A 23,257-nucleotide genomic window follows, 5' to 3' on the forward strand; every position below is an offset into this window, starting at 1 on the left:
AAAAAAAAAAAGCCAACACATGCCAGGTGCTGAATGCCCAGCAGGAATCCACCTTGGGCATTGGCCTCATCCATAAATAAAACAGCATGTGCAAACATTAGCATGAACACAGATTGGGGCTGGGTAACAAGAACGTTAACTGTATTAAAAGAACAGAAACCTCTCCGTCTGTTCCAATGTGCTTTACTTTAGCAGAAACCAGAACTTGTCATTCTACTCTGTTCTGCCGACTCCTGCTGTCGCCGGATCCCTCCGGCTAAACACTTATGAATCACATTAACGTTTATGTCAGCCTAGATACCATTTAAATCAAGATATAAATGTAACACTCTGAAAAGCCCTGGCAGTAATCCTACAAACTCTGGTTAAATAAAGTCACTTAGAAAACTTCTGTAATGTAGACATCCAAAAATATTCTTCCACTCCAGAAAAGGAGCAATTAGGGTAATTTAGTTAATGTAGTGACCCAGATAGAAACAGAATTTAATATGCAATATTCTCTTTAACTTAGTGCCTGGCAATCCAATTGGATTCCTTCAGCCTATTCTAGTGTTTCTCGTTGTACTGTAAGAATAATGAAGCTCTAAAAACTTAATAAGCCTGTATCAGAGCCGAGAACATTGTGAGGCTTAAGTTTAAGTAGCTAATCACTGCAGTAATAGTGACCTCATTTTGATTATAGCAAAACCTGAAATAAACACAAATGCTATGTTCACTATAGCGCACATATATAGCACACTATATCTGTTATGAAAGACGTCTCCTGGAATGCAAATATGACAAAAACTCAGAAAGTGATGTTAACCATCCCACACTGAGACGTTGGGATTCCAAGTATCTGGGTAGCAACACACTACGAATCATTAGGCATTAAACATGATTTAAACATTAAACAGGAACACAAGCCCAACATAATTAAACCCATTTCAGAGTACTCACTGTATTTTAGGTTGGGAAATTTTTATTTTGCATGGGTAATATGACTCTTCACTTCACTATTAGCCCATTGGTAGGCTATTGAATTTTTTATTTGTTATGCTTCCATGGCAGTTAAATTTTTTTTACCGATACATAACTCATAACTAAAAGTTAAAAACCCTTTTTGTGTAAATATCTCATGTTACAACATTGGACACCTGTGGCTTATAGTCAAATATGGCCTATAGATCTAGAGCGGGTGTGGCTTATGCTCAGGGGCGCCCGATAGTGAGGATATACGTATGTGTGTATATATAAAAGACTTTTTGAGTAAAGCCCTTTCAGTTTGGCACATGTGTGTACTGAATGAACACAGTGTTGTTTTAAACATGTCCGCGTGCAGAATATTAATGTGTGGAACTAAGTCTGCAGAAATGCTGCGGCTGCAGTTGAGAAGTTTACCAACCCCCCCAAACCTCCCGGCTCCAGCCACAACTACTTAAATAAAACCTACTGACAGCAGACAATCCCAGCTTCCCATCTGACACTTTCAGCCTAAATCAGTAGCTGCAACTGTCAGTATAACATCAGCTCTTGCTGTCGTGCCACCATCTGACTGCACTGATGGTCTTCCTCCAGGCTTCAATTAAAACTCTACAAACTCTTTACTCACCGATGGATATATATATATGGGTTTTTTTTTATTGTGATTAATTGCCTTATTCATCAGAATAAAGATATCTCAACATCTCTGCATGTTTATTGTGGTGGCATCTGTGAATATGGAAATGAGTACTTTGTCTCCCCTCTGCAGCTTGCTGACAAGCACATAAAAAAACAGGTCATGGCAGCACAGTGAGGCATCCACGGAGACTGTTACATAGAAAGAATGGAAAAAAAACAAAGATAACACAAAAGTTTCAGTTGGCTACATTAGCACATAGCCAATGATATGTAAACAAATACAACTTTTCTTCTATTGGCCTGAAAATGAAACCCCATCTTACAAGACACAAGAACAAGTGATGCATTTTATACACACCACAAACACACACACATATTATCTATCTGCATTCAGATAGATAAACATAGCAGATATGCTACAAGCCAGAAAAACATGTTGTCTTTGAACAAATCGGCCGAATATTATAATTATTGGTTTCCTCCGCCTCCTGATCCGTCACAGCTGCACCATATCAGTAATCACACACCTATTTTCTATCCACTGATCACTCTTGCTGGTATTTAACATGCTCCCTGGTTTACTTTTTCTGCTTCATCCTCTGTTTTGGGATTTTCTGATGCAACACACACCTTTGTCTTCTTTTACCCTTGAAATTGTTTTTTTTTTAAAGTCTTATATTTTGATCTCCTTATTTTGCACTTAATTCCCTGTGTAACATCATTCTACAAGATGTTATCCAGCTTATTCACAAAGAACACTACATTAGAAAGTTTCTTTTCCCCCCTGAAAAGGGTAACAATGAAGTAAAAAAAAACCACAAGCCCGAATTGTTAGCCCCTCAAGTACAAAGCCCTCCTGAGTTTCTGAACATTTTAGAACAATTGCTAACCTTTTAGCAGCATTGATTAGCTTCATTGTGGCTCTAGTTTAGGTCAAATGCAATAAGCGGAAGCGTGTGCTGTAAGTTGCTCCGCCGCTATGTCTATGTCTGGTATTTGGAGACTTCTACTTCTTTCCCATCACGGCGAACCGAGCTCACCGTGCGAGTGTTTTAAGTATGCGATGAATAAACATGAGTTTGTTTTCAGACCTGCAGCGTGAAATCACTGACGGAAAATTGGCCTCTTTGAATATGATTTTTGAGAGGTTATCTTTCATCAGGCAACCCCATCATTTAAAAAGCCCACTAATAGATCCAGAGAAAATGCATCTTTTGTAGTGCCTTGTGACAATTTTGATTGGTGCCCTGGAGTGCAGAGCAGGAAAATAACTGGGTATCTGAAAAGCATCTTGATTTATGGTCAGGCAGAGCAGGCCCAGCATATGAGTACAGCGCCAGAATTAGCCTAAATTGTAATCCAAGTGCGGATTTGATTGTTTAAAACCCATTACGTGGAGCGGCGCTTAAGTATGAGATTAAATTCACAAGATGGTGATTAATTGACTGATTAGCAGAATGCTGTGGATCATTAGCATGCAATAAAGAGGACAACACCCACTTATGAGAAACGTCATATCTGCACCAAAACGCCATTCGTTATCAGAAAAGACTTTGGGATTCTTTCCCAAATGAACAGATTAGAGCCCGAGCTCTAATACGAAACCGGTAAATTGAGTGGCTTGAAAAGTCTGGGGAATTATGACTGGGGCATGCAAAACATGGATCCCAGTGTGCCAATGGCGTGATTCAGTTTGAGCGATGAAACTGGAAGCAAGAGATTAGATCAGAGATTAGATGATTATTAATATTTTCAGTCTTTGTCTTTATGAAATGACAGCAGGCATTAACAGCATCTTTTAGTGCTCTCCGTGCTGCATGTATAATACATAGCTCAAGGCAGAAGATCAGTCACGGATGTTAACAGAATTAGAAGGAAATTTAGGAAGAAATGTCCACAGATATGAGATTGGACACATGTGACAACCCTCATTTCGTATCTTTGCTTGAATTCCTTTTCCTTGTAGGAGCAAAGGGCCTTTGAGGGTAGCACTCTGTGTAAAGCACTCCTCACAGACTTCAATTACAGCGTATTAATTATGGTGAACTATAAATAGTGAGAGTGGAGGACTGTGAACTGGTAGGACAACATTCCCTCACAGGGGGAAGCTATTATACTGTCTGTGGTCCAGGTTATTATCTCTCTGGCCAGAGTTTCTTTGTCAGAGGGTTATCTAACAATCTGTGTCTGTAAATGTCCACAAGGCTCCACATGGATCACAGCAAGAACACACGTTTAGCAGCAGACACCATTACAGCAAATGTTGTTTTTGGTCTGTGATTTTCAGTGCTATTCGCTTCCTCTTTTAGCATTTCGTTTGGGTAAAACCACAAGTTTTTATGTGTTTTGCTAGCATTTCATGTGACCGAGCAACATGGCGTTTTGTTTGATTGTGAGGTGGAAGCAACTGAAAATCTGAACAGTGCGGTGTGCATGTGTGGGAAAAAAAACTGTTCCAGGCTTGTCTTGAGATTCTAAGCGATATTTCTCTAATTAATGCACTTTTTCCCTAGACTGTTTGGAGGATTTGTAGACTGCAAATCAAATTAAGGCCTAAAATGTTATCTGAATTGTGCTTTTTTTTCCCCAAGTTGTTCTTTTGAAGATCATGAATGAACAATTTTCCTTTATTCATCTTGTTTACTTAATTAACTGTGTGCTGCTAGATTGATGTTTGTGTTTTGTGAGACAAAGAGTCAGCAGATCGGTGAGCCTTTCATCCCACTGAGGCTTTGCTTTAATGTGAATATGTTCTGACACTTTGTACACCTTGTGAGGCTTGTGAGATTGTGCTTGTTTACAGCAGAAAAAATCATTTCATTCTGCAGCTGTGGACGATGTGCTTTTTTTTTTTTTTTTTACCTGTAGGCTTCAAAGGAGAAGGAGATGTTTACGCTTTCGAGTTGCCATATTGTTATACAATAAACGAGCAGCATTATAGCCACAATTCTACTTATTTTTTTTGTACCGCATTCTTTCAAAATCGAAAGGATGATCTAATGTTTATTTCAATGGCATCAACACGGCAACGGGATGGCGCAGGTCCCCAGAGTGGGCCGTTTTGTACAATATTTATGTCAGGTTGTCTTCATTAGGCCCAGAATGGGCCTAATGATGTCTTGGCCGCCGGCCATCTTCGTCATCCCGGCAGGTGTTCTTCACCGTCCTTTGTGTTACTGTACAGGCAGTGCTTGGCTGATTTTGGCAGAGACGTTAGATTGCTTTAAGCGTCCCCAGTACACAGACTACAGCTCAGCTAGGCAAATGCTCTGAACATAGAAACTTAACCCATGTGCACCTGATTTTGTGAGTGTGCGTGCAAGATCCTGGAACGTTCAGAGAGGAATGCAATTAGCAAGAAATGCCCTCTTTCAATTTTTCACAAACTGATAATGTTCTGCCACCATATGTTGATATACAAAGCACTGACAAACTAATCACTGAATATAACATTATAAAATCCCCTGATAGATTATAAAATCTGCTGGGACTAATAAACCACCTGGTTGCAATCAAAAATGTTTAATTTCCCATATATAAATGTTAGTTTCTCCTACAACATCCCCCAGGTGCTGAGTAAATTTTCTAGACATCTTTAAACCACTGGAATACAATATTTAATAGATCACAAACTTTTCTTCAAATCAGGTTTTCTTAAAGCCTTCAGGGCGTCAAACGCTTCCAGGCTATTCATCATTCTAAACAATTTTTAGCACTGAGGGTAAAGATCTGAAAAGAAAAAAAACCACTTTAAATAAATTTATTTCATAGTGATGTGCTGAACTCCATTAAACAGTTCTGAAAACAAGCTTTGCAGATTTTCCTCTACCTCTGTCGCACTAATACAGAGAGAGCCTTGCACTTCAATAGCATATGCAGTTTAATCTCAAGCAAAGTCAGGCTGCCATAGTGTTGGTGATGGCCGCAATATACATCTCAGATACTAAAACTGCAAAAAAAGAAGAAAATATATGCAAATGTTGGGGCACATAGCGTGATTTAACTTTTTGGTACGCTGTGCAGAGCGTACACTGATGAAGGCTCACCTCAGCTTGTCAAATGCTTGAAATGGCTGCCTATTTTCTAGTTAATTTACCTAATTACTACATCATCAACTCTTGGGGGAAACCATAGACTGTGTAAACAGCATTTACTTTCATCCCAAGATGGTGTGGTGTTAGTCAAGTACTAAGAAGGAATAGAAGAACAAATGGTGTAAAGAACACACAATGTTTCTCAGTAGGGGCTTCATTTCTTCACATTTAGACACATGTCAAACAAGATTTAGACATGTGTTAGTCCACATATGGCAAGAAATGAAAGTGTGTGACAGCAGACATCATCCTGTATCTCACAGTCGTATGTGATGCCCACTGGTGTGTGCCCACAAAAAAGAAAAAAAAATGGAGCATGTATTTCTTTGAATGCTTATCTGGTTATGATGAGAAGCTATTTTAATTGCTCATAAAAATGGTTCACGATGGTAGGTGTAGTAACAGTGTTTCACCAGCAAGTGGCGCATGGAGGCTCTGAATTGCTCTGGCGTTTCTCATAAGCTACACGGACTGCGTCTCATTTACATGCTGCTTTTCAGGTGAGAATAACACTGAAGTTTATTAAAAAAAACAAACACTTTTTTTATCATTTGGGAATGTTCGGGAAATATTTAGGGAAATGTGTCAACTTGTCAAAGATGCAGGAAGAGTTTTGTTGTGTTCCGGAGCCTGCAGTGGCTAGTGGAAGTAGCCAACATGTCGTGATGCTAGTTGGCTAGTTGGCTAGCATACTGTAGCTACGGGCCCATAAAATATGTCAGTGTGTGATTAAACATGCATTTAAAGTGCAGTGAGCCAAAGCAATATGTTACCCGATGAAATTGTGACAAAAAAATATGTTGATGAGATTATTTCTGGTTTAAGAAAAGCTAATGTTGATGTTCCTGTGTATGTTGGAATATGTCTACAGAGATCATGCATCCAGTAAATTACTGAACTACAAATTGGGCTGCACAGACAGCTATGAGATGGTTTGTTCAATAAATAAAGCTGAGAGAAGTTGGAGTAACGCAGAATGTGTCCCCCGTGTGCTCATTTACATGCTGTTTTTCAGCTTTATCTGCTGCTGACAGGTCTGGAACCGTGATACCATTTACACATACCCGTCTTAAATTTATCAATGTCGCTCTGCTGTTCTCCCTGTGCACACGTTGGTTCTCTCTGGGTACTTTGGCTCCCATCCACAGCCAGAAAACTTGACTTTTAGGTTAATTGATCTCTAAATTGCCATTTGGAGTGTATGTGAGTGTGCATGATTGTGTGTCTCAGTGCCCTGTGATGGACGGGCAGGCTGTACGTGGAGTTACCTGCTTCCCGTCGATGTTGATGCTGGAAACAGGCACCAGACCACCGTGTCCCAGCAAGGATAAACTGGTAAGACGGAGTGATGGAGGGATGCTCGGCTGGTGTAGACATGTATAGAGGAGTAGCTATTTGACTAGTGAAGATCAACATGGCATGTTTTATTTCCGTTACATGTCCTCTTGTATGCCCTATTTTGAAGAGTGGCTCAGAGAATCTGTCTTTTTTTGTCAGGTCACATTTATGCTAAAACTACACATGAAATTTTGGATCATTAATTAAAAATTCCCAGATAATCTGAGCAAATTAGGAAATAAAAGTTAACATTAAAATGCTTCAGTTAAACTTATGCCATAGGAATTGTTTGGGTTGTCAAAAAGATTTTTTTTTTAAACAATTATTTCTTCACATGGGTTTCATTCCTCTCGTAATAGAGAGAATCACTCAGATTAAAGATTTAATTGTTTTAAAATTTATACTCTGTGATAATACCGCTGCGATCACGTATACAGTTATTTGAAGGCCTTTTATACATTTTTACTAAAGAGGCTGTTAACCTTCTCAGCGCTTATGCTGACTGCACATATGTCTTCAGAGGACAAGTATTTGAAACCCAAAGCTAATTTTTTTCACCTCCTATTACAGCTGAGTGTTGCAGATCATCTCCCCACATTGTTTGTGTGTAATAGGCATTTAGAGAGCAGTGTGTGTTGATCATATTCTTATAAAATCGAACCGAGTGCAGCTGACAAGGGATGGATAGAAAGCTGCAACGCAGTGGAGTCTCCCATAATAGTCATTGTACAGGATGATGCTGAAAGCAGCACAAAAGTGCTTTCCTGCAACTTGGCCACTATGAGCAGAGACAAGGGGGCTTTTCAGCATGACAGACGTGTCTTTTTTTTCCCCCTGCCAACTCTCTAACGGCCATAATGTGCGCTGCATCAATCAAAGCGTATTCTTTATTCACAAAGCTGGGGAGAGGATCAAAGGCGCCATGCCACGGCAAGTCATCATCAAAGTGAGGAGCAGCCTCATGGCATCCCACCCTGTATTTAGTTAAAAGAACAGGGGGTGAGGATGACCAGTTAAGCATGTACACACCGGACCCATGGACCTGGAGGCAATTATCACCCTCATTTAAAAGACAGAGGAAAATCTTTTGAGGAAAGAAACATCCTCATTTTTAAAACGGTGGAAAAATCCGCAAATGAAAACACAAAAATAGACTGGAGGTATGAGGTATCACCTATCTAACACTATTCATCCAAGTGGTTTCACAATTCTTTTGCACTTTGATTCCTGTGACCGTAAAGTCTTGTGTTAGCCAGGTAGACAAGCAAATCATAGGGGACAACAACCCCAAGATATTTACAGAATTGTGATATGCAACAGTAACAATTTATTTAAAGTAACAATTTCAAAACAACCCCATGTATGTTTCAACACCCCCGAATATTGGAGAGAGGAGCTCCAGCAGATTTCTGTTAAAGCACTTCAAATATTTGTGACGAGTTAACCTGAAAAGCATGTTCTGGTTTTTGTGGGAGAACCAAACAGTGTCATTTGTGTCACTTTGCAGCCCCCAAAATGTATTTTTATCTTCATCAGCAGTCAATGAAAGTTTAACAGTGCATTTCTATGTGTTCTTATTCATTTGTATTTGTATTTTATTGACATAAAACTTCCAAATAAAGTATCTACATTTCAGTTACTTGAAAGGACCAAATCTAACCAGTGTTGCACCAAATCAAAAACGAAATTATCACACAAAAGATGGACTCATTATGTTAAAGTGTTGTTTGCGATACAGTTATTTTTGCATTTAACTTTCTGCCAAGCAATATTATGTTTTTTATCTGCAAATATCTGTTTTTGCTATGTCAGCCCACTCTGTGTGCTGTTGGTTGTGTGTCGTTTTTCATTTGTCTATTTTTGTCCTTGCCTGTGTGCCATTTGTAGTCTACCTTTTATTCCCCTAATGCAACTGTCTCATTATTTGTGTTTTCTCCAAATTTTGGGCATATCTGCCTGGAAGCAACCAAAATATTTTTTTTAACTCCACAAACTAAATTACCTTCCAGAAGAACTGTAACTAACAAGAGGTATATTTCATACTGGTTCACTAGTTGAGAGTGCAGCAGCTTTGTAAAAAGCACTCTCTACTTTAAAGAACAATAAATCTATGCAAAAGTCAGAAATACACGAATCAATTCAAAATAAAGTTTATGTGACGTAAACATTACAGCAGCTTTATCCTAAATACATAAGGGGAATATAAACTGAAGCACTGTTGATATGATACATCGGATAGGGAAGAAGCTAATTATTGTTCCTGACAAAGTTGGGTACAAAACAAAACTTCTAACGTATGAAATCACAATGGGGTGAAATGACCAAAGCCCACTTCTCATTCTTCTCGTATTGTTTGGGGTTCTTGAACTTTTAAAGTACTACCGACTCCCCTCACTTCCAGTACGTAACTTAATATAGGGGACCTCTGTTTTTAGATTCACTCCAACATGGTTTACATGCTGTCACTTAATCAAAAAGCCTCTTTTTCCTTTTGAAACAATAAAAAGAAGTAGCACAGAGGAAAGTGAATAAGAGTCCTCTTTGTTTATTTAAAATATTGATCACACTAGCTTTTAAGATAAAAGGTGGCACTGTTCTCACTGCTCCCTTGGGCATGAAGAGGCTGCTTTATACTTGTTCATAGGTGATGAGAACAAAACAGAATAAATCCATTGAGAGCCAACATTATCCAGTCTGTGCAGACTTAGATTAGAAAAGGGGAAATGTGACTAAATTAAAGTATTATAGCTCACTACATCTACGTTCAAGGACGTAGCAGCTGACCTGTAAAATATGCATTAATACCCAAACGTACGTTAGCATCTAATGCACTTGTCAGTTTTAATAGTAGAAACGCAACCTTGCTCCCGAAGATATTACCCCTCATTTTCTTTAATGTTTCCAGAAATGGGATTCATTGACGCTAGACCGGTTATAAATCCCAGCTGCGCTGTTCATTTTTTTTATTAAAGACCAAAGGTTATCGATAAATTAATGTTTTCTTCTTTTTTTTTTTAGTTCTCTACGTTTCAAGAAGCCTTCATGCGCACGTCAACATCTCCTCACTGTGATAATTGGGTCGTCCCTTCGGCTGATTGTTGGACGCCCCTTTAATTTTTGAAAGTGAGCACCACAGAAGAGCGTCAAGTTCTGCAGTCATTACCATTGCCCCCTCTCCTCTTTAGACACACACACACAGTCATCTCTGGCTCTGGAGCCGAACCATGCTAACACGCTATTACACACCCTGCAGCTTTTAATTCTCCCCATGCACTGACGCAAGAGTTCAGTATTGATTTGTCCATGTGATGGTGGCTCTCGTATTCATTTCTCTAATGACAATTTGGGCGTGATCGCACCACCAAGACAGTTATTTTCATCCGCACGGATTTTTACAGGGAGATCCGTTTAATCTTTGTGCCAGTAACCCGCCCTGTGTTCCCCCCACCCCTCTTTTTCTCCACTCCCAAGCTTACTGTTTAGCCATGCTTCGAAATCCCTCCTTCTGTGTTCACTGTCACCGTTTCTAATCTGGCAACCCTAAGGGAGGTGGTATCCATACCTCATTCCAGTCATGCTCGCATGCCTTTTCTCCTTGCGCTCATCCCACTTGGGGGTAAAATGGCTTTCTGAACACATCAAAACCTCACAGGTCCAATTCAGTATTTGGTTTTTCAATTGCCTCATTCCAGCAAAACACTGAAATTTAAGAGGTAGGAATCCACCACTAAAAGCTAACTTTGCTTTCAATCTCAATTAAACAGCCCTTTGTCCTGCTGTTGCAGCTACTTTGCATGAAACAGATGTACACTTGCAGATAAAAGGGCAAGAAGTAGTCACCTTCATGCGGCTTTGTCATAAGAGGAAAAACAAGGGTGGAAGAAAATGAGCAAGGAGATGAGAGGGAGAGAGTGAGACAAGGCAGCAAGTGCCGCTTTTCCTCCTGACTGAATAAAACGCGAAAGAGACGTGATTCACAGAGGATTTGAAGAACTGCTAATGAGCTAGGGGTTAAATCAGATACTGTAGCTGTGCTGAGGAACCTGATTTCACTATTAGCTAAGGGTTTTAGAGAAGGGTGGGTAAAAGTGGAGGGGGAAAAAAAGCAACAACAAAAAAAAGTCTCTTCCAACAAGTCGTTTGATCTTTCTTTCAGTCTTAAACTTATTTTCTGGAATGCACATTAGGGATTTCATAGATGCTGGGAGAAATGTTCCTCTTTTTAAGGAGGATGAGGTGTTCGGCAGTGAAAGAAGTTCTTTGTTGCATTCAGTTCCTGTAATGCTTTTTATTTAACCAGAACGGAGAGAGTGCTTAATGAAATGTTGCCTTGAAAGTGTCTCGGGGTTAGGTATTTGGTGAAAGTGACACAAGCTTTGTTAGTCATAAAAGGAGGAGAGATTTTTAATCAGGATTGAAAAACGTTTGTTTGACGCACTTTAATAGAAAACATTTTTTTTTCTTTGCATCTCCCTCTCCTGAGGTGCAGTCTGAAGTTTAAATTCACTCACGCTTCTTGCATTTCTCCAGTTTATCTCCACACACTGGAATATTATAAATCAAAAATATTTCCTTCTCTTTTGTTTTACTGTGGCTGCTGCTGTCAAATGGATGTTGGCCCATATTCTGTTATTTTCTCGGGCTTATTAGCAATTATGTATAGTGTCACTGGGAACAGAGTTTCGAAGCTTTTGGCAAGTTGTGATGAACGAGCTCAGCAGTGAGCAGTTTGTGTTTAGATAATGATGCTGTGCAGTTCAACTGCGAGACTCGATTCAGCTGTCGCCCTCAAATATAAACCATTTAAATGTGATTTACTTTGAGTTTTTCACTCTGGCTCTCGGAGTGAGTGGAAGCCTACTGAGACGTTTAATGTTGTCAAAATTTGAGAAATATTTTAAGTTGACATGAACGTTAATTAGGAAGATCCAGCCTATACTAAATGGCTGTATTCAATGTAGAATAACCCAGTCCAGATTAAACTTGCCTAGAAGTCAGTTTTCAGTTTTCCCTACAATCACAGGTGGTCCTGAACCCAAAAACCCAAAATAATGTATGTCTTTTATGCATTTTTATGTCAATTCACCATTTTACTTCCACCTGCTGTATGGTTTGTTCCAAACATATTTACCATATCTTAATTGTGTATTTACTATATTGCCTGGTTCCATCGCTCTGTCTGCAAATCGTGGTAATAAATGTTCATGAAAATGAAATGAAAACAATAGCTAATTTGTAGCCACAAATTGAGCAGGTGGCACCTGCATCGTTGGCAGGAAGATCTAGTCATGGGAAAAGTAACTGAAAAATCAAAAGGAGAAGGGAAGCACATGATTTGTTGAATACAGGTTTGAAATGTCAGCAAGTAGTACATGAAACATCCACTTGTTATGTTTTGAAGGTTTAAGAAAGGACCAAACCACAGACATGAACATATGCGATTTAATGAAATTCCCCGAAAACACTTACAGGAAAAGGATAACGGGGAAATGGAATGGCAGGGAGAATAGGTCACATCACGGGGAAAAAACGGCAGCCGGTGGGGAACAATGCAAACCGGAGAGCCTAAATGCAGGAGGAGAGGTGGAAGTGACAAAAGAACCAGAAGAGCTAATCAGGAGGGAATAGTGCACCGCTGAGGGAGAATGCAGGCTGAAGGAAAGTGAAACGGAGAAATGTAAAAGAATTGAAACCAACTTCAACAGTAAACAGAAAGGAATGCTAATCAGAAGAAATGAGTCAAAAGCACAAATGAGAGGAATTGAACTGACGGGGAAAAAACTAAAATATACTATAACATGTCAAGATGTAAGCAAATGAAGAAATGATCAAAACAAACAAAGTGAAGAAATACCACCAACCAAGGCAGCTTTTATTTATTTATAAAACACAGCTGAGGAAAGGGATGACATAGCAATGGACCAAAATTTCAAAAGCTGTCTTAAAGTTGTAGACTCTTGAATATTCGGTTTAGGTTTGAATAGTTTAAGTATCTTAGATTTTCATATAGAGATGATTAAAGGCAAACTTAATTCCTTAAACATTAAAATGGCATTTTTATTATTATTAAGGAAAATTGAAAGCTACCCTACAGAATCAAAACCTCCCAGTTGATGGTGTTTCTCAGATTTGTACTGTATATTCAGTAAACTAGGATCCATAAATGAGTGAGTCTGACTCCAAGCCACAGCTTCACCAATGAGCAGATGACATTGGTTTGATTTTATGTTGAACTAAGGAGCACTGGACAGGATTTCAGCTTTGAATATACTTGTTACCTAGAGTTAAAATAAGACAACTTTGACCAGTTTGTTCAGTTGCTTTGAGTCACTTGTGATATAGCTGCACCAACTTGTCTGGAAAGATATTGTCACACTTTAGCACAACCTTATAGATGACATTCCACATTTTTGTTCAAATAATGAAGGTAATAAGGAAGACAAGTTGGTGCTCTACCTTTTTGTAATCGGCTCCTTCGAGAAATTCCAAGTCCAACTTAACATCCAGGTTATAAGCACTTGCTCGACTGCATCCCTTATTTTCCCAGTATGGTTATTGTACACCTGGTCCTCATATTTTCTGTCATCTCCTCCTTGCTTGCGGCATCTCATTTGTCTTTTTCACTTTCAGGATGAGGTGACTGTTCACAGACCATGCCCCAAAGTGCTCGCCAAATTGTCTGTCGTCACCATCCTGTCCACTACTGACAAACCCCACAACTGCATATAATCTGATTATTGATAAAGAGAAGAGTTTCAGCTGTGAAGACGAAAGAGAAAACGGGTTCTCTAGTGTGAATTACCAAAAACCTATATAATATTACAAACTTATTGAGTTCTTAGAAAACAGGAAAGCATAAATCTGTATTATAAATCAAAGAAAGTTATTCATGCAGTACTCTCTGCTTTGTTTCTGTGGTGCTAGACTTGCAAATAAAGGTCAATAAGAAAACCACAGTAGTGTCAAGTCCACAGAAGAACTCTGTGACTTTCACAATATAAGATCATGAGCAGGCCTGCAGTCAGAGGGCACACATTTATTTATTTATTTTTTAGGTAAAGTACAAGATAAGACCTTTTCCGCTACCCAAGACTGTTTTCTCAGACTAAGGTCAAAGGGACTGTGGAATCACACACAGCTAGTCCGTTCTTTCTAGCTTTTCCCTGCAGACATGCAACAGCCTCAACTCTGCACGCTTCTCAAGAACTCTGTCTCCCTCTCTGAAGGCTCTCCTGGGGCCTAACGGCTCCTTCAAGGCTTGTTACTGGGAAAACACCTCACTGTCCACAGAGGAGCTGATGTTGTCCTCAACACACTTCTGGTGTAATTACTGTGTACCTCACAGACAAGGGTCCCAGTCTTTCACATAACAATTTGTCTGTACAGCGTGAACTTCCTGTGACCACCTCCTCACATTTCACTTTTTTTTTCAAAGGTTACAGCTGAACAAAGTGTAGACAGTAGATATAAAAAAAAAAAATCTAATTGGTCTGTTTTTCCAATGACGAAAGGGCATAGGAACTGCAAGAATAATTAACATTTAAACGTAGTAAAGTTCAAAGTCTCCTGAAGCAGTTGACAAATTAAAAGTGCAATAGTTGAGGTAGAGACATTTCTGAAATCCAATGCCATAAAATGCATTTGTGTGTGCCAGGTACTGTAACTTGTCTGATGGACACTCCTGCAGTGTCTGTAGAAACTAAGGTCTGAAACATTAGTGCCACCAAACAGTAGAGCTAACTTGCTGCTGAGGTTAAACCGTGTTTTTCAGGAGGACAACATTGTTTCCCTGGGGGCGTAATGTGTCCAGGACTCTGTCTGCTGTCGACAAGCGCTGCTTTAATCTTGGCGCCGTGTCTTCAGTTCTCCATTTGTTCCTTTTAAATCTGTGCTCATGTCAACTCATGTTTTGAAACAGACACACAGACATAATTTAGCCAAATTTTAGTTTGTAAACTTTCACTCCAAAAATCTTCAGCTTGAAAGATGAGTTAATTTATCATTACTGTTACTATTTGCATTATGTGTAATACTAATATTCAGCCTAATATACAACTACTTCCATGTGTAAATTTGTTTGAATATATAAAATAAATATTCAATTCACATTGTATGGACATCATTTTTAAGTTAGATTGAAAATTTGCACAACAAAACGTTGTTCAACATGACAGAAGTCCAACATTACTAAGCGGATTATTCACTGTTTTTATAGAAATCATATTTCTACAAGTTTGGTGAAGTGGAGTATGACAAAACCAGTGGAGTGGGTTAACAGACACCTGCATGCTGCTGATTCAGTATAATTAAATCATTAACTAACGGGTGTATTTGATATAATAGCAGTGTGAAATTAAGTCAATGAGGTCATTCCTTTTGTAAAAAAACAAAACTTGTGTGACAAAAAACCTGTGGCAGAAAAACGATAGCGCTTATTTAAGGTAGAAGGGAATGGATGTTAATTATGCTAAGCTCTCCTCTGATAATCTGAGTAAAATGGGTCATCAGAGAAACGACATTCTGTGATTTAGTTGTTGATTAAAAAGTGGAAAATTAATTAAAAAAATGATGGACTGATTGGCTAAACAGATCCTAATTGTTTCATAACATAAACCAAAACCAGAAAGATGAAACTAAATGGATGTGGAGAAAAACCGAAAACGGTCACACTGATCAGATTACAGAGTTGCCAAAAGCAAATCCTGCACCGATGCTCAAGTTTCAAGAGGTTTCCAGTTACTCGAGTAATTTCATAATTAGAGAACACATGTGAAGCCAAGCTATCGCTAAAACTCGATGTAAAGTAAAATTGTTGAAAAAAATGACATATGAAAATGTACAATTCCAAAAGCCCCTGGAGGACTTGGAGCTTTATTTGCTTTCTTTAAACACAATTTAATAGAATATGGCAGCAGTTAATGAAATGAGCATTCATGAACCGTCGCTGCATAAAATGATTTCATTTTTTTAGGCATTTAAAATCTAATTTGTTACTGACCACCAAAGAGACATGAAAGCAGAAATAAATGTGCACCTGACATTAAGTCTGACAACTGAGAGAAACTGAAAAGATCACCTGCATGAGAACGTGAGCATTCAGATTCAGTGCATTATACTGTGAATGAGGACGGAGTGTTCCTCTGTTTCTTTCAATCACTGTCACAATACTAATCTAATGTGTAGACTTTTTTTCACCACAGGCCTTTCTGCTTCCCAGCCACGGTGCATTTTCAACAGTGAACAGTTATTCCTTTCATCTGCATACTGATGGTTTCATGATGTGAAATGTGGTATGATGATTATCACTTTTTTTTTATTTTTTATTTTGCCACATATTTTGGCATGTGTAGTTTTATCCAAACATTTTTTTAACTAATTACTTTTGCATTAATATCACAGTCGTGGTTTTATTTATTTTTTCCGTATTTAGTGATTGCTGACTATTTTAGACTGAAAGCTCAATGCATAAGTGATCCCAAGAGATCAATTTGGTTTAATTTTTGTTATTAAGGAAGGGTCACCACTGTGAGCATTTGGCATGCTGAGGTAACCGAATGGACTGTAGCGTTGGCAAATTAGCTTTCTGTACTTTATTTAAAACATGAATTATTTGCCAAATAGTGAAAAAATGCAAAAATGATAGTAAAACAGCAGATTTCCTCCGCAAAGATCAACAATATATTAGGTAGCTATGGGAACAACCACACAGCAGACATCTGACTTTTAGTGCTGGTGCTCAGTAACAACCAAAGAAACTCATTCAAGGTAGCTATGGGATTTTTATTCATCCTAACATTAATAAAAATCACATCACATAGATTTTAATATTATTTCCATCATCTCTATGGAAGAATTAAAATTGAATATTTTGGCAATATGCGACAACTAATGATGAAAGTCATCCATCTAATAATTTGCACTGTTGTGTCAATGATTGCCACTTAAATCTTAATGCCAGATAAGAATTGCTAAGCAGCATTTAAGCATCAATGACATGTGCTTAAACATAATGGCATATTCAGATGTACTTAATGCCAGCATCAGTTAACGAGATCTAAAAATGGGCTTCAAAGAGTGACAAGAACATGAGGTTGCATGATGTAAACAGCTCTACTGAGCCACCCAAACAGATGGGGAGCACTAATAAACTTCTGGTATGTCATGCTTTCCGAACAGTGCTTTACAGTCATTTATACGTAATAAACATGCAGACAAGTCATCGGGACAAGCAATTAAAACATGACATATTAATTATGTGACAGCAGACAATTAAAATGTGGATCACAGAAGATGCAGAGTAAAATAATGTTTAGAGAAGCGGAAGTTGTGTTGGAGATTGTAGGAGATGATGCATTGACTTGTGCTAATGTTGTTTTTGGGTTTTTTTAGCCGTTTTTTTTTTCTCACCATTAGTATATTGGATAATGTGTAACATATCTTTGCTGAACGTGAATTTTGAGGCTATGGTTCTCAACCGGAAAAAGATGGAGTGCCCCCTCTGGTTGGGGGTCAGTGTCTGCCCCCCAACAATGACAAAAGACATCCCTTATGTCTTTTGTCACAAGTGTTGTTAGGGCAGAACAGGAGACGGACTGATGGATGGGGCTTCGTCTGCAGTAATGTGGGCACTGCTCCGATATGTTGTGAAAAAAGAGCTGAGCCTGAAGAGCTCTTGATTTAATAGACCGTCTATGTTCTAACCCTCACCTATACGGTCATCGGTCATGAGATATGGACTGAAAGAACAATGTCCTGGATACTAGAGGCCAAATTGAGCTTCTTCCCAAGGGTGTCTCTCCCCTGTCATACAGGGGGAGAGTTCAACCTAGAGTCGATGCTTCTTTGGATCAAAAAGGAAGTCAATTGACGTAGTAACGGGCATCTGATCAAAATGCCCCCTGGGCACCACGATTCGGAGGTCTTCTGGGCATGTCCCACTGGGGAGGAGACCCCGAGGAAGACCCAGAACTCGCTGGAGGCACTACACATCATGTTTGACCTGAAACGCTTTGGAATCCCCGAGAATGACCCGGGGGATGTTGCCATGGGTTTCCCTCCTGGACCATTTCCCCCACTACGTGATCTTGGATGGAATGGATGCATGGAGGGAAAAATCAGCAGAAACCACAACATTCATACTGAACATTCTGAAAAAAAATAGTTTTTTCCTTCTGTTGGCATCAAAAATATAAATTTGCTTGTAAAAATGATTCACGTCACTTTGTGCAAGTGCAGCTAGAGGACTCTGTCACTGTCTCTGCTGTGGCCTCCACTTTACTCTTTATATGTGGTGGCTTCATATCACCCACAATCAACCTCTCCTTTTTTTCCGAAGTCAGAGGGCTAATCTGCTGAATACTCATGCTTCTTAGACCGTGGTAAATTCAAAAGGACAAAAAAAAAATCCCATATTTTTTCAGCGGCAATTTACTGCTGATTTTTGTCTATGTGCTCTGCATGGTGTATGCAGCCTCTGATAGAGAAAGGTCAGGGTAAAATATTTTGAAAGAGCAACGCCACTCAACCATATCTCTGCATGTCAGACATTCAGCGACATTTTAGCCATCGAAAAAGTAAGCCAAAACTTAAAATACTTGGGGAGGGGGAAAGGTAATCCGTTTTTAAAAGCCTATTTTTTTGATTAATGCAGTTAAACAAATCTTTAAGCACAAACTTACATAAGCTTTGGTCCCACCAATGTCAAAATCAATGTTAGTTGTAGCTCTGGCAGAATTTTTAGAGTCATTATTCTACTAAGAGGTAAATCTTACAAAAAATGTGCCAAACTTTAAACGGACGTTCTTCTTTCATACTTCCATAAAGATAATTTCTGGAGTGATTAATACCACTTGAAAATCAGCCAAGAGGACCACAGTAATTCCTCCTGTCAGTTCAGGAGGACGGTCATGTCTTAGTAGGTTTGCAGAAATTGTACGGGGGTTTTTGTAAAAAGACTATCAAAATTTGAGAAACTATTTCATATCCACAACTTAATTTCAGATCTATGTGATGAGATTTTCTAAAATAAAAAAAACCCTTCTCATGACTTGCGCTGGATTTTAATTAGACGTTGTCGGATTAAAACAAGCTTAGTAATGGTAAACTTTCAGATAATTATTTGATGTATTCTTTTTCTTTATTTTTTCAGTTATGCACCACTTTGTGTCGTAGTACATAAAAGCTCAACTACATTTGTGCCTGTAACATGATCAAATTCGAAAGCCTTTGAGGGGTATCTCGAAGTCACTGTGATCGGCCTTTTGTGACACAAACTGGTTCTTAAAACCAATGTCTTCATAAATCCTGCCTTGATCTTTGAGTGATTTGTTTCTTACTTTAACTTCTAATGTAAATACTATTCATGAACTTAAAAAAAAAAAAAACCCAGATAAAAACAAATTGTCTCTTGCAAACTCAAGGTCTCATAAAGCTTGAGGGTTGTTTTGAGCAGAAAAGTTAGTTTCATCAATCAGCCAACTGCTGGCAGCCTTTTCAAATGAAAGCAGCCTCCATCTGTTGTAGAACTATGCTGATGTATTCAGCACACATGCTCACACACTCCAGGCTAGCCTGCACCTTCACAGGCAGCGGAGTGTGTGAAGAAAGTGGTTTAAAAAAAAATACACAAAAGTTTGCTGTCGTTTTGTTCAAAATGTACTCCATGTTTCTGAATTGATTTCACTTTGGGATTTGCTTTAACAGAATAAAAGCCCCCCCCAAAAAAGAAGAATTAGCAATTCATCAAAAAGTTAGTGGTGGTTTAGTCTTGCCAAAAAAGTAGGTCCCAAATTATTCAGGCCAAGGACTTCTTATTTAGCTTTCTTAGTGTCGCTATTGACTGTAGTTCTTTTTTAGGTTTTTTATGTCCTCTCTGAGAAGCTGAGCCTTATTTAACTGCCTTCCACATTGACATGCAATTTAGTTTTGGCTAATTATAGGGTGCAGCAGTCATATTTTTTTTTAATTTTTTTTCTGTGACTCCTAGCTCTCCCTCTCTCTTTGACCCACACGCCTTCTTCTCACACAGGCAGAAACACACACATCCACCCTAACCATGCAAACAAAATTACCCATCTGCTGATTTTCACACTGAGGCTGAATGTCACGTACGATTGGGAAGCAGCACACTGACTCTGGGTGGGGGAAAGGAAGAGGGAGAGCGAGCAGACGAAGAAACAAGAGACGGGAGGGGGGGGGGGATCCAGCAGTTCATCTCTTCCCTGCTGTTAAAGGCCATTCATAAATACTCAGCCTTATCTGCCTCAGTGTAACAGATTCTATGGGACTCTAGTTCTTCGGTGTTTCACAAGCAAAGCTTTAAATCATCCCAACACCGACAAGAAGGGGGGAACAAAATGCATTCTGACAAGAGAGGAAGAGCGAAATCCGAAGGAAGGCAACACTGGAGTAGCCCGCTAGCTGCGGAACATTCAGGAACGCCGTGGCTGTAATAATGAGCCATTCACAGAGCCGCTGTGCTCAGTTTGAATGCAACAGGAAGACATTTTCAGACTCTGAAACCGCCAGAGCTGAGGCCTCAACTTTTAAGGCAATTTTTACAGGACCAATGTCGTACACTGTCTGTTTTTCTACACCATGCAGTGAAATGCATTCAAACAGAAAATATTTCAAGAAATTTTCAAACCACTTAAGTGCAATAAATTTATATAGATTATATGTCAGGATGTATAAATATTGCAAACCATGCCGATAGGTGAGTCAAATGGATTAATTGAAACTGAAATCATTTCTTAAAGATAATCTAAAACATATCTATAGCATTAGATTAAAGCATATATTTCTTCTTTTTTATATAAAAACTCAGTTTATCTGTGACTGCCCATGTTGAAGAAAAAGAAAATATATCAAATTGTATGACTTCACTGGCCTCATTTTTAAGTACGTTCAACAACCACAATATTAGGCACACCTTAGACTTGGCAACTTTTTTTCATTTAATTGCCAGTTTTGGTGAGCTTGTTACACATGCCTTGGTTTCCAGGTCTTATAATACACAAGTGGCACCAGCTGTGGTCTCTTGCTCTAAGGTTTGCAATGTTGTGCTTTCAAACGTGAATCGAACCAGTTTGCCGCTTCCCCTCTGACCTTTGACATTAACAAAGCAGTTTGGTCCAAAGAACCGCTGCTCACTGGAAATGTTCTTTTTCACACAATTCTCCGTAAAACCAAGAGATGGACGTGTAAAAAATACCTGAAGACCAGATCCTAATGCTCAGTTATCAAGTAATCTTGATACATATTTTTTTAAAATAATTTTCCCTTCTGTCAGTGTGGACACGGAACACAGGACTGGAAAGTGAACTATATATATCAGAACTATAAAATAAAGATGAATGTTGACATTTTATGCAGAACAAATTATTGTATCTCTCTAATCTTACATTTGTGTAAACTTTAGCGAGAAAGAGTCTATATATTCCTCATTTAGTGCTAAGAATATTTTTTTAAAAGGTCACAGTGATTCCAGACTTTGATGGAGAACCTGTAAGCGTACTTGATTACAACTGAACATTCGCAATAAATTGGAAAATATTACCATCAAGATTTACAAGGCACATTGCACTCAGTAAAGGTCACATACACATACTATATGCTGCAAAACCTCGTGCTATTGCTGTCACCAGTAAGTACATTTTCGCATCTTTAAAATTCAGCAAATATAATTTAGCTGGACCTAAAGCAAGAACCATAACTATTTAAAACATAACAATATTGGCCTACTCATCAGCTAATATTCAGCTTTCTACGGAACACGAGTTAGAAGTAAGACAGAAAATTATTATATTTATATTGTATTCCATGTACCGTGGAAAAATCGGGTTATTAAAAGCCATTTTCACACTTCATTTGCAGCTAATCTCATTACAAACTGTAAGTATATACAGTCACTTGAAACAATTAGGATTCCTCATTTAATGTATTTTTTATTTATTTTTTTTGCTAAGAAATTCACATATCAAACATAACATGTCTAGTTTGTTTTTTTAATCTCTGGACTGGAAAGTTATTTAATAACAGGTACACAAAGCTAGTCTCGGTTTTTAGTTTAACCAAAAATGATAAAGAAATTTGTTTCCTAACTGAGGAAAACATTATTACACCCTCCTCTGGACGATGTAGTAAACCGAGTATTTTATGTGTTTTATGTCATTTTCATTTTTCAGGGTCTAGGTAAGCTTCTGATTGGTTTGTTGTTTGGGGTTTTTTTTGGGGTGTTGACATTGTTTCTCAAGCATTCTCTGAAACATGGTCAAATTCATGGTGGGTTCACTAAAGGTGAGGTCCTGCTACAGCAAAGCATCCCCAAACCACTTCCAGGCTGCTTTCAGGGTGAACTTGCTTGGATGGCCAGACCCGGTCATGTTGGCATTCACTTTGCATGTAAGACCACTGACGGACATTTTTTTCACTCTTATTGTTTTTTTTTTCTAGAAAATTTTTGGACTGTATTTGGGACATTATAACAAACTTCTGCGTAGGAAATTCTGTTTTTCTATCGTGGTTTAGAACTCAGGTTAGCGGAGTGCTCCCAAAAGATTTAAAACTGAGAACTAGCACTTGGCCAAGTTTTATTACTTTATGTATTGGATTTTGTGTAATTTTATTATCATAATTGTATAAATCTTATACAACTTTTTGTCAATGTTATGGTTTAGTTCACCAAAAGCGGTTTGTTTTGAAACTTATCCAACATTCTTAGTGTCACATTTAAACACACCATTGTGCTCCAATAGCCAAACCTATTGGCCAATTGGTTTAATTTTCTAAATAATATTCACAACTGTGGTGCAAAGTCATGTGGAGTAACTCTACAGACAAAATTAATATCTGCTGCATAAATAGGAAAGTTATTCACTTTACTTGAAAAATAAAGTACTTTTAAAACCTTGATGATGTCACAAACATTAGAGTTGTGTATTACAGTTCGCATTAATATCAGTTATCTCCATAATTTCTGTGTAATTACTTAGACCTCAAAAAATGAACATATATGGAAGTTAATTTGTTTATTGTGAAAAGGACTATGGACTATGGACTTCATCATTTTTTCGTGTAAAATGAAAGACCTAAATGCAGCCAAGTCTCCAGATACAAAATGTGAAAAAACAAATAATAAAATGCATTTCAAAACAAAACTAGAGGCTATGCAGTTGTAGAAAATCCAGGGAACAAAATTCAAATAAATCAACTAGAGAAATATA

At 38.3% G+C, this 23,257-nt stretch overlaps 1 protein-coding gene and 1 long non-coding RNA gene across 3 annotated transcripts in view; one reads left to right on the top strand and one right to left on the bottom strand.

Moving 5' to 3' along the window:
• The window catches only part of tmem121ab (transmembrane protein 121Ab), a 70,079-nt gene that overhangs the window by 12,258 nt on the left and 34,564 nt on the right, over positions 1-23,257 (bottom strand). The gene's annotated exons all lie outside the window — the stretch shown is intronic.
• The window catches only part of LOC103457386 (uncharacterized), a 28,414-nt gene continuing 10,563 nt past the window's right edge, over positions 5,407-23,257 (top strand). For both annotated transcript variants that reach the window (XR_014085616.1, XR_532428.2), the window contains exons 1-2: positions 5,407-6,196; positions 6,927-7,031. This is a non-coding gene — a long non-coding RNA (uncharacterized LOC103457386). The remainder of the gene's footprint in view (positions 6,197-6,926; positions 7,032-23,257) is intronic.

This window comes from Poecilia reticulata, chromosome 21 (assembly GCF_904066995.2).
Source record: "Poecilia reticulata chromosome 21, P_reticulata-male-v2, whole genome shotgun sequence".
Taxonomy (NCBI): Eukaryota; Metazoa; Chordata; class Actinopteri; order Cyprinodontiformes; family Poeciliidae; genus Poecilia; species Poecilia reticulata.